Genomic DNA, 11,890 nt, shown 5'->3' with positions numbered 1-11,890 from the left:
CCAGCCACTTTGCTGAAGGTGATTATCAGGTTTAGTAGTTCTCTGGTGCAACTTTTGGGATCACTCAAGTATACAATCATATTGTCGGCAAATCATGATAGTTTGACTTCTTCCTTTCCAAACTGTATCCCTTTGATCTCCTTTTGTTGTCTGATTGCTCTGGCTAGAACTTCAAGAACTATATTGAATAAGTAGGGAGAGAGTGGGCAGCCTTGTCTAGTCCCCGATTTTAGTGGGATTGCTTCACGTTTCTCTCCATTTAGTTAAATACTAGCCACTGGTTTGCTGTATATGGCTTTTACTATCTTTAGGTATGGGCCTTGAATTCCTGTTCTTTCCAAGAACTTTATCACGAAGGGGTGTTGTATTTTGTCAAATGCTTTCTCAGCTTCTAATGAAATGATCATGTGTTTTTATCTTTCAGTTTGTTTATATAGTGGATTATGTTGATGCTTTTTCGTGTGTAAAATCATCCCTGCATCCCTGGATTGAAGCCTATTTGATCATGATGGATGATTGTTTTGATATGCTCCTGGATTCGGTTTGCAAGAATTTTATTGAGTATTTTGTGTTGATATTCATAAGGGAAATTGGTCTGAAGTTCTTTTTCTTTCTTAGGTCTTTGTATGGTATATGTATAAGAGTAATTGTGGCTTCATTGAAGGAATTCTGTAGTCCTCCATCTGTTTCAATTTCATGGAATAGTTTGGATAGTATTGGTATGAGGTCTTCTATGAAGGTCTGATAGAATTCTGCACTGAACCAATCTGGACCTGGGCTCTTTTTGATTGGGAGACTTTTAATGACTGCTTCAGATTCAATGAAATCCCCATCAAAATTCCAAGCCAATTCTTCATGTAGATAAAACAACTTTCAAATTCGTCCGGAATAACAAAAAAGCCCAGGGGAGCTAAAACTATCCTTAACAATAAAAAGACTTCCGGGGAAATCACTATCCCTGAACTCAAGCAGTATCACAGAGCAATAGTGATAAAAATTGTATGGTATTGGTACAGAGACAGACAGATAGACCAGTGGAATAGAATTGAAGGGCCAGAAGTGAACCCATACACCTATGGTCACTTAGTTTTTGACAAAGGAGGCAAGGAAAAAAGATAACATTTTCAGAAAATGGTGCTGGTTCAAATGGAGGTAAGCATGTAGAACAATGCAGATCTATCCATTCTTATCACCCTGTACAAAGCTTAAGTCGAAGTGGATCAAGGACCTCCACAACAAACCAGATACACCCAAACTTACAGAAGAAGAAGTGTGGGAAAACCTCGAACACATAGGCACTGGAGAAAATTTCCTGAACAAAACACCAATAGTTTATGCTCTAAGATCAAGAATCGACAAATGGGATCTCATAAATCTGCAAAGCTTCTGTAAGGCAAAGGATACTGTGTTGAGGACAAAATGACAGCCAACAGACTAGGAAAAGATCTTAATAATCCTACGACCAACAGAGGGCTTGTATCCAAAATATACAATGTACTCATGAAATTAGACTGCAGGAAGACAAATAACCGTATTGAAAAATAGAGTTCAGAGCTAAACAAAGAATTCACAGCTGAGGAATGCTGAATGGCTGAGAACCACCTAAAGAAATGTTCAACATCTTTAGTCATAAGGGAAATGCAAATCAAAACAACCCTGAGATTCCACCTCACACCAGTGACTGGCTAAGATCAAAAACTCAGGTGACAGCAGATGCTGGCGAGGATATGGAGAAGAAGGAACACTCCTCCATTGTTGGTGGGATTACAGACTGGTACAACCATTCTGGAAATCAGTCTGGAGGTTCGTCAGAAAATTGGATATTAAACTACCTGAGGACCCAGTTATACCCCTCTTGGGCAGATACCCAAAAGATGCCCTAACATATAACAAAGACACATGCTCCACTCTGTTTAAAGCAGCCTTATTTATAATAGTCAGAAGCTGGAATGAACCCACATGCCCTTCAATAGAGGAATGGATACAAAAAATGTGGTACATCTACACAATGGAATATTACTCGGCGATCAAAAACAATGACTTTATGAAATTCATAGACAAATGGATGGAACTGGAAAATATCATCCTGAGTGAGGTAAGCCAATCACAGAAAAACACACACATGGTATGTACTCATTGATAAGTGGATATTATCCCAAATGTTTGAATTACCCTATATGCACAGAACACATGAAACCTAAGAAGGATGACCAAAATACGAATGCTTCACTCTTTCTTAAAAGGGGAACAAGATAACCCTTGGGAGGGAATAAGGGAGGCAAAGTTTAGAATAGAAACTGAAGAAACACCCATTCAGAGCCTGCCCCACATGTGGCCCATATATATACAGCCACCAAACTAGATAAGATGGATGAAGCAAAGAAGTGCAGGCTGACAGGAACTGGATGTAGATCTCTGCTGAGAGATACACCCAGAATACAGCAAATACATAGGCGAATGCCAGGAGCAAACCACTGAACTGAGAATGGGACCCCCATTTCAGGAATCTTAGAAAGACTTAAAAAGCTTGAAGTGGCTTGAGATCCCATGTGAACAATAATGCCAACCAACCAGAACTTCCAGGGACTAAGTCTGTACCCAAAGAGTATACATGGACTGACCCTGTGCTCCAACGGCATAGGTAGCAATGAATAGTCTCGTAAGAGCACCAGTGGAAGGGGAAGCCCTTGGTCCTGCCAAGGCTGAATTCCCAGTGAATGTGATTGTTGGGGGGAGGGTCGTAATGGGGGGGAGGATGGGAAGGGGAACACCCATATGAAAGGTGAGTGGAAGGGGTTAGGGGGATTTTGTCCTGGAAACCAGGAAAGGGAATAACAATTGAAATGTAAATAAGAAATACCCAAGTTAATAAAGATGGAGAAAAAAAAAGCAAACTAATCAAAATAGTGTAAAAAAACATGAAATTTTATTTGTAAGTGTGCTGGGATTTTAAAGTTATTTTTGTGGCAGGGAGTTGTACCTACTGTTTATTGGAATGTTTTTTCTTGGTTGTAGGATGAGCACCTGACTGCCTTGTTCTAGAAGCTGGAGGAACCATTTGTTCTGTTAAGCAGGAGGATGGAACACTGCAATGTTTAGAGGAAGTGCTATCTATATTAATGGTTAGAAATGTTGAGTGCTTTTTACTGGTTTTGTGCCCAATTTTATCATGAACTTTTTAAGATTAAGAACATTTTATTTTAATCTTCAATAACTTATAATCTGACTTATTTGCTTTTCTGTTACTATAATGAAATAACATGACCAAGTCTGTTTATGGAAGAGTTTATTTTAGTTGTGCCAGTTTTAGGACTGGTACTATCATATTTTGGAACACCAGGGGCAATATTAGAAGTAATACTATTATAACGTAGTGTTATCCTAATAGTTGGGTTATAATAATCCTTATTAACAATCTCTGGTTATTCTAAGTCAGTAATTTTTCTTATGAGATAATATTTACTTTCACCTCCATAAATACAGTAGTCATGTGGCAAAAATAGTAACAGCTAATGATGAAAGAAGAATTCCCTGTGTATATAGACTTTGGTTTTTTTGTGAACTTCTTTTTGAAATATGTCGAATTATAACAGCAGTATTGTTGGTATCAGGAATTCCCTTGAGCCGCGACACCATGTGGTAACTGTTGACATGGAAACAGCCCTACATTCCCAGTATTCCTTTGGTCCAAATCCCAACTCCACGTTGGAGTAGTTATGTCATATTCCAAATGAAAGGCAGACTTCTTCTGCCCTCATGCTCTCTCTTCTCTTCATTCTTTTCTCTTCTTTCTCTCGCCCCTTTCCCTTGTCTTGTTCTCACATTAAATCTCGCCAAGTGGAACTGTGTTAGTTTTGTGTGGTTTATTTTAATGGGTGTGGTGGGTATTTTATTACAACGAGATTTTAATAACAACAAGTATGATAATTTAAGAGCTTGGAAATCAGACTGACTGGAAATAAATTCCAATTTGGGCACTCACCAGATGTTGAACTTATATTACTAAAATAAAAGTTGTGGGTGATAGAAATTTTTCCCTGTAGTGTTGTGAGAATTAATCTAACTCCTTGTAAACCTCTTGTGTTTTATTACTTATCAGGAACATTGGGTAGTAGTAGCCATTTTAATTGTTTCATGAAATAAAGTTTGTAGAGTTGTGGAGAATGGAGTTTATCAAAGCTAAACTACACATAACTACACATAACTAAATTGTATAATCAGATTTATCTTATAAAATTATAATCTTAAAGGAAGAAGGTTAGAATGTAGAACAGGAAATAATGCTATGCTATTGTTAGAAGTGATTTAACATTCTATCAGAAAACTGAAGAAATGGAAATTCATCTATTAAGGTGGCATACAGTCCACAATACATTCTATATAATGTTAACATTATTCTTAAATGTGATTTTTTAAAATGGACTAAATATGTTTTTAATGAGAAGAATTAGTTTGGGTTTGAATGCTCTTTTTTAACATTTAGGCAATATGTCAGTATTGAGGGCACCCAGACATCAGAGCTCTGGAAGGCATGTTGATACTGTTTTTTTCTTTGTCTCCTGGGTGTGAGAAGTATAACAGATCTTAAAGAGCTGTATTCTTGTTTGTTTAAAAAAAACTGATACATAAGAGAGTGTGTGTTGTGTGTGTATATGTGTCTGTGTGTTGTGTGTGTCTGTGTGTGTGTGTCTTTGTGTGTGTGTATCTGAAATTATAACAATATATTCTTTGGAAAGTATTTTGTTCTTTCTCAATTAAATTTATTCATTTGTTCAAATTGGCTACCCTTTATTGTCACAGGTATAGGGAAATTAGAATCCTACTGCTGTAGTGTACGTTGAAATATACAGAGAAGAGTATCTTAAATTGAGGACTCTGTTATGTCACATAGATGAGAGTTTCTGGATGTTTTCTATATCTTTTTATTGCTCATTAAGGGGAATTTTCTGCTATACTGTGTCTTCAGACTTTCTCTTCTGTTCAAATAACACTCCTCCCTTAATGTAGGTAAACATACTAACTTCTATGTTTTGGATAATTCTGTATCATTGAGTTGAGTGAACTGGGCAGTATGTTTTGCAAATGAAATTTCAGGTTTATGTGCGTATTACTTACTAGTATTAGAAGCATTTATTTAGCATTTTTCTTTAGTTCTTTCTGGACAAGATAGCTACATTTGCAGTTTCGTTTGAAAGTCAGTTTTTCTCTTATGTGAAAATACTAGAAAATTCTAGATTCCCAACAAGGCTTTATTTTTGTTCTAGGTAGTTTTGACTCAGCTCTGAAAGGGATTTTTTTTAATGTAAAGGAATTGATTTTAGGCTAGGGACACTTACCTACTGGTCTATTGTTCTTTTGTCTGGCTTATGTAGTGAGGCAGGAGAGCTTTATGTGTTCTGTGTTTCTTTGTTCTCAGCCCCCTGATCTCTAACCTATTTATACCTACTTATACCAGAATTACAAAAGTCTGATTGTAGTTTTATGTCTCATTTTCTTCTCCTACGATCTGAACCTGATATCTGAGTTGCCTGTTTTTCCTTGTAAGAAATCAAAGGCCACAGAAAACTGACTCTGCTGCTGTTAGATTGAGTCAGTTCATCAGAGCCATGTTTGGTGGAGCAAGCTTTTAATCCTAGCAGGTGAATCTCTATGAGTTCCTGGCCAGCCTGGTCTACATAGAACACCTTTTCATCCTGATGTTAACACCCAGCTGGAGTAGCATTATTACCAGAATAAACTGAAAGGAAAAGCAGGTGAACATAAGTTCTTTAAAGCAATAGTCCTCCCATGGATGGCCTCTGAATGTTGGTGTAGGTGGTGGTGCATTAGAAGTACAAGTAGAAGTGGAATAATTAGCTCTTTGAAGGCTTTAAGAATGCTAGTGACTGTAGAGAGAGTATCTTGTGTATTTGTATGGATATATCACCTTTCAGTTAAAAAAATGATGGCCTTTAGAAAAGGGTAGAATAGAAGGTGGGACAACCAGGAGGCAGAAAGAAATGAGACTCTTATTTTAAAAGTCCTTAAAATATAAAGGTTATGTAACTTCCTTTTAAAGCTTAATTCATGGTTGGAACTTTGGAATATAATGTATCATGGCTGTTGTCTTTGTTTAGTGACATTTTCTGTTGGTTTGTTATTGATGACCCTTAAATTCTTGCAGATTAAATAGTGGACTGTTGTGGAAACACTGGATAATCTGCTCACTTTGTCTTGAGTTTGTAAGAATGTGACACGTACTTACATTTTACCAGAAGCCATAGCTATGGGTGCTAGGATCTGAAAATATCTGTATGGGGTGTGTTTTGGGAAAATGTTGATGGTTATTGGTCAGATAAGGAAAAGTTATTGGTGGAGTTGGTGTGGTGCTGCTTGTATTTAAATGCTCCCTACATACTGGCTCCCAAGATCTGGAAGCCGTGAGGAGCAGATCCTCAGGTACCCCAAGTGATGCTTTGTAAAGTTTGCTTCTTAGTTCAACTCATCAAAAATGGATAGAGTCTGTGATTAGGCAATAGAAGAAGAAAGGTGGGACTTGAGGATGGAGTGGAGGGTCTCAAGAGGGAGGAGAAGGGGGAACAAGTGAGGAGACAAAGGGAGGAGGAAGCCACCATGTGAGGAGATGGACCCTGAGCATGTGGCCTGGAAAAACACCAAGTAACATGGGACATTATGGCATGGAAATAGGTTACTATAGCTGTAAACCTGCCCAATTAGGCTTATGACTTGTAAATAAAGTACCTGGATTGTGTGTCTTTTACTTGGACTAGTTAGAGTGCTTAATTCCTTTTATAATTGGTGCCCTTGACCCAGAGATTAAGTCTCATGGTCTACTGAAATGAAGTTAGGTATTGAACTGTGTATTTCTGGTGATGCAATAACTTTGTTGTTTTTCATAGAGCATTGAGGTGTTTCAATATGTTTGAAAAAGAGGCAGTGAGTAGTATTTTTAACTATGTGCTACTGCAGTGTACACAGAATAGCCATGTTTGAAATTAGCTAAAGTAATAGGTTTGGGTCCTGCTTTACTAACAGTGTTGTTTGTAGCAGAAAAAGTTCCATAAAAGCACACATCATGCTTCACCTAATAGTATTATCCAGAGATAAATACCAATTTCTTTAATATACTTATCCATTATTAGTGGACTTCTTTATGGTTCAGGTGCCGGGCACATTTATACATCTGGGTGAGATTGCAAATTTGATTTGGATATTACAAATGCTGGTAAGCTGTTTTTCTATCGAAACTCGAATTATGTTCTGCAAAGCACCTACTACTGACTAAAATTGATCTCAGGTTTTTTAGTTGAAGGTGCACTTGTTTCATGACAAGTAGAAAATAATGCTGTTAGACTGTTTTTCCCTGTGCGTAAAAGAAAAATTTTAATGTTTAAGATAAAGTGTCATTATAGTATATAAAACTATTTCTATAATGTGCATATATTTATGTGTGTGTGTGTGTGTGTGTGTGTGTGTGTGCGTGTGTTCACGCAGGCGTGCATGTATGGATGGATGTAGTGTATACAGATCACCTAGTTACACTGACTTAGTTTCTGGATATGGGAAACAGGAATCCAAACTTTCAAAAAATGATTAGTAAGTTTTTGTTTAATCAAATGGCTGGCAGAAACTTGAAATTTCTTTAACATATTAGTTTTAAGTTCTATAGAAAGTTCTTTAAGGAAAGAAAAAGTAACCATTCCAAGAAACGTCTTTTCTGTTTTTCCTATTATAGTGAGCTGCATAGTTCTCCTAAGCAAGGAGGTGGACTTCATCCTCCTTACCACTTTCACCCTTGCCTACCCCCATGGACTGTCTGACAAGGTAACAGAATGGTTTACATTTATTAAAACATGATACCGTGAGTTTATTGTGACTCGTTTTTGTCTGAACACTGCTGAAGAATAAAAAAAGAATTTTACTAGTTTTTGTACTAAGTATAGAAATAATGCCCATTCATGCAGGTGTTTGGAACCTAAATATTTGCACCTGACAATAATAGAAACCATATTTCCTTAATAAAATTTAAGGAAAACATATTTTAACATAATGATTAAATCTTATTTTAATGCAGATCTTATATCAGATTATCATTGAGTAAGAATCCCGATTCTACGCAAAGAAATTGAATTGGTTCTGTTTTTTTCAAGAGATGAAATTGGTTCTTGTGGTTATGAAGGCAGGTATGGAGAAGCTAAGTGAGTCCTATTTCTTAATGGAGGTTGATTTCTTTTATATATTTTTAGAAAGATTAATCCTCGCAAGTCAGTTCTACTATTTCCACATATGAAATATATATTACAAAAGGAAATATTTTAGTCTGAGTCTTTCATCTATACTACCATGTAAAGAATTGTAAATAACATAATAGTCCCTAGTGATCCTCCAGTAAAAACCAAAATAATAATAATAATAATAATAATAATAATAATAATAGGCATTGTCACGTTTATCTTCCTTCAGGTATAAAATGGCAAGAAATTGAAAGCTACATTTTCCTTTTTCTTTTTCTTTTTCTTTTTTTATTTGAATGGCATTGGTGGGGCCTTATTTGTCAGTTTTTACAAATAAGAAAAACTCGCTTCACAACTGTTCATAACTGCAGTTCTGGGCAGTCCGTCTCTTCAAGGACACAGTCACATACATTCAAGAAAACACACAGAAAATTAAGCTGAAACTCGATTTCCTTCTAAATTAAAAGTAAACTATTTTCTACCATTGCTGATGACCAATATTGGCATCTGTGTGGTGGGTAAAATGAGGCAGGCAGCCGTTGGGGGTCAGTGCTTAGAGCATTGATGAGGGTGGATCCAGACACCTATGGGGATGCTGTCACAGGCAGCCAGGGACTAGAGATGTTACTCAACAGACAGTTTTCTGAGGGAGCAAAGATTAAGTTACTGGGGGGTTGGCACTCTCTATGATCAGCGAAAACCTATGAACTCTTAACTCCTTGGGGCCAGTGAGAAACACAAGGGAAGAGAGAAAATTCACACACACACACACACACACACACACACAAACACACACACACACACACACACACACACACACAGAGTTGATGGTAGAAGGAACAGTGTTCCAGCCCATCATACACAAGCTTTAACAGATACACATAGTTGATGGATGCCCTAACCTTTGTGCTTTATTCTTTGTTCCATCACTTATATGTCCCAGCCAAATCTTTCAAGCAGCATTAAAATACAATGTAATTGTTTTAGTTTTCTTCTAGACAAAGACAGGAGTAATTATTTCATTATTTATCCTTAAAAAGTATTCTTAAAAGACTCACAGATCTAACCACTTATATAAAAATCAGTCATATCTACTTTAATTCCTCAGAATGAGTATCTACTCAAGAGCAATTCTTAATAAATCTCATCAGGAAGCTGAGGGCAAAATGTGTATAAGAAATCAATTGTTAGTGCCAGAGATGTTGGCCAGTGAGTGATTTGAGGCCCCTTACAGTTTTCCCATAATTCTTAGATTATGAGGAATATGCTGGAAGTGAACAGAGCAGAACTCCATAACAGCATAACAGCATCAAGTCCTCAGGACACATAGCTCTCAGGACACATAGTCCTTGGAGCTGTCAAACTGAGTCGCACCCACACGACTGTGGTAATCGGGGCGGGGGTGCATACTAGATCCTATCTCCATTTTAAATTTGATACTTAAATGGTTTATTTTATTTACATGAAAAATGCATGAAGCTTGGGATTTGCTTCTCAATAACTTAAGAGGTTTCTTAGTTGTTTGTAGTTCTCTGTGGTGATGTGAATGTTAGGAAAATCCCAGAAGCCACTGATTACTAACAGAGTATTATTTATTCTTCTGCTCTTAGCAAGAGAGCAAGAAACACCTGTAGCTGTTTCTTAAGCAGGAATATGTTCAGTGAATTTCTCTATTGTTTTACAGTTTTCATGGCACCCATTCCTTCGTCATATTAATTTCAAGTATTTTCTTGTTGTTTTGTTTTGATTTAGTTTATTGAGAGTAGTATTTTCCCCTTGCTTTCTGTGTTTGTCTTTTGTATATAAAAAGGATACTGATTCCTGTGCTTTAACTTTGTGTTTTTCAACTTTTATCAATATTTATCAGCTCTAGGAGTTTTTTAAAGATTTAGTTTTTATGTATAGAATCTTAAAACATGAAAATAAACATATATTGATTTCTTCCCTTCTCATTTGTATTTGCTTCATTACCTTGACTTGTTTAATTGCTTGACCTAACACTGTTAGAAGTATGTTGAGAAGTGAGAAGAGAGAACATCCTTTTCTTGGTCTCGATTCCAAAACAAGTACTTTGAATTATTCTCTCTCTCTTTTGGATGACTTTTGCTGTATATTGCCTTTATCAAGTTGAGATAAATCCCTTGTATCCCTATTCTCTGCAAGACTTTCCTCACAAATGGAGGCTGTATTTTATCAAAGGTCTTTTATGTATGCAATAGGGTGGTACTTGTACTTATGTGGTATATTATGTTAATTCTCATGTATTGACGCTTTCCTCCATCTCTGGGATGAAGTTGCCTTAAGCCTAATGGGAAATCTGTTTGTGTTACTGCATTTGGTTTACACATATTTTATTAATGCCTTGTGCACCTATGGTCATCAGAGATGTTGGTGTATGACTTTCTTTTCTGGTTGTTTGGTTTCAGCATCAGGATTAGACTCCCAGTAAATATTTTCTAACTGTTTTGGGAATATCTTACCTTTTCAACTTTGAGAATGTGGTGGCCGCCATTTTCATACTTTTCTTCCCCTACCTTTATATTGGCTCAAATAGGATTCAGGAAGTAATATTGACCTATTGTCAATACAGACTACAATACTGAGCACACTCAAAAAGTATACTTCTTGGTTCTGAACCATGTATGATCTTGGTTCCATTACTATAGGCGGAAATATTTTCAGAACGAAATCTGCTTCCTAAATTTCATAGTGTAGGGCTCACCTGCTTTGTTTTGCAACATAACCCTGTTTTTGCTTTTTGTTTGTTTGTTATGTTTTGTTTTTTGAAAAACTGCTTTTATTTGTTGTAGCACAAAACTGTTATTTAGCCTATTAATTTAAAATTAATAATTTGTAATTACATCCTTGATTTATATGAAAACAAGTCTCTATACCATTTATTTCACTTCTTAGTGTGTTTTTATTGAATTTCACCAGGTCCATTAATGAACGTAAGAGGAAGGACCATGGAAAGGAGTATATCTCTTACATATTCACAGAAGATTATGCCAAGCAGGAATACTGTGTATAATACCTAAATTTCATTGGAAGAACCTGACTGAGGAAGTGAAAAGGAAAGGATGGGAAATAGGAAAACATTTGAAAATAAGGCTGTTGACAGGCTGGAGAGGAAGGAGGAGATTGAAAATTTAAAGTGTGCTACCTGAAACAATGTATTTTCATGGATACAAATATGTCTTTGCCTATTTAAAAAAGTACTAGTTACTATGAGGTAGGATTTATCCATGTCAGTTATGGTACAATATGCTTTAGGAATTTAATTCCTGGGGACTTAAATTGAAAGTTAGTGGTATGGTTATTTAAAAACTCATTAAAAACAATTTAAAAAGAGATAATTTCTCACTGTAATCGTGTACTTTATTCCATTTCCATTGTTTATATAAATACTTATTACTTCTTACCATCTTGTAAATGATGTTTAGTTACTTATAATAGTTTTTCTTTATGTGAGCATAGTTATAAACACATGATAGTGAAAGAGTGTACCCCAAAATGGGGAGCTGCGTCTCTCGCTCCGATCGCGGGGTGGGGTGCCCCCAGGAATCACGAGTAGTCATTCTTGATGTAACAGCAAGAGGTAGCTTTTATTAACGAGATCCCGGGTCTTAGCGGGATCCCGGGTCGACACGTATCTC

This window comes from Rattus norvegicus, chromosome 2 (assembly GCF_036323735.1).
Source record: "Rattus norvegicus strain BN/NHsdMcwi chromosome 2, GRCr8, whole genome shotgun sequence".
NCBI lineage: Eukaryota > Metazoa > Chordata > Mammalia > Rodentia > Muridae > Rattus > Rattus norvegicus.
This window is presented reverse-complemented; position numbering follows the sequence as displayed.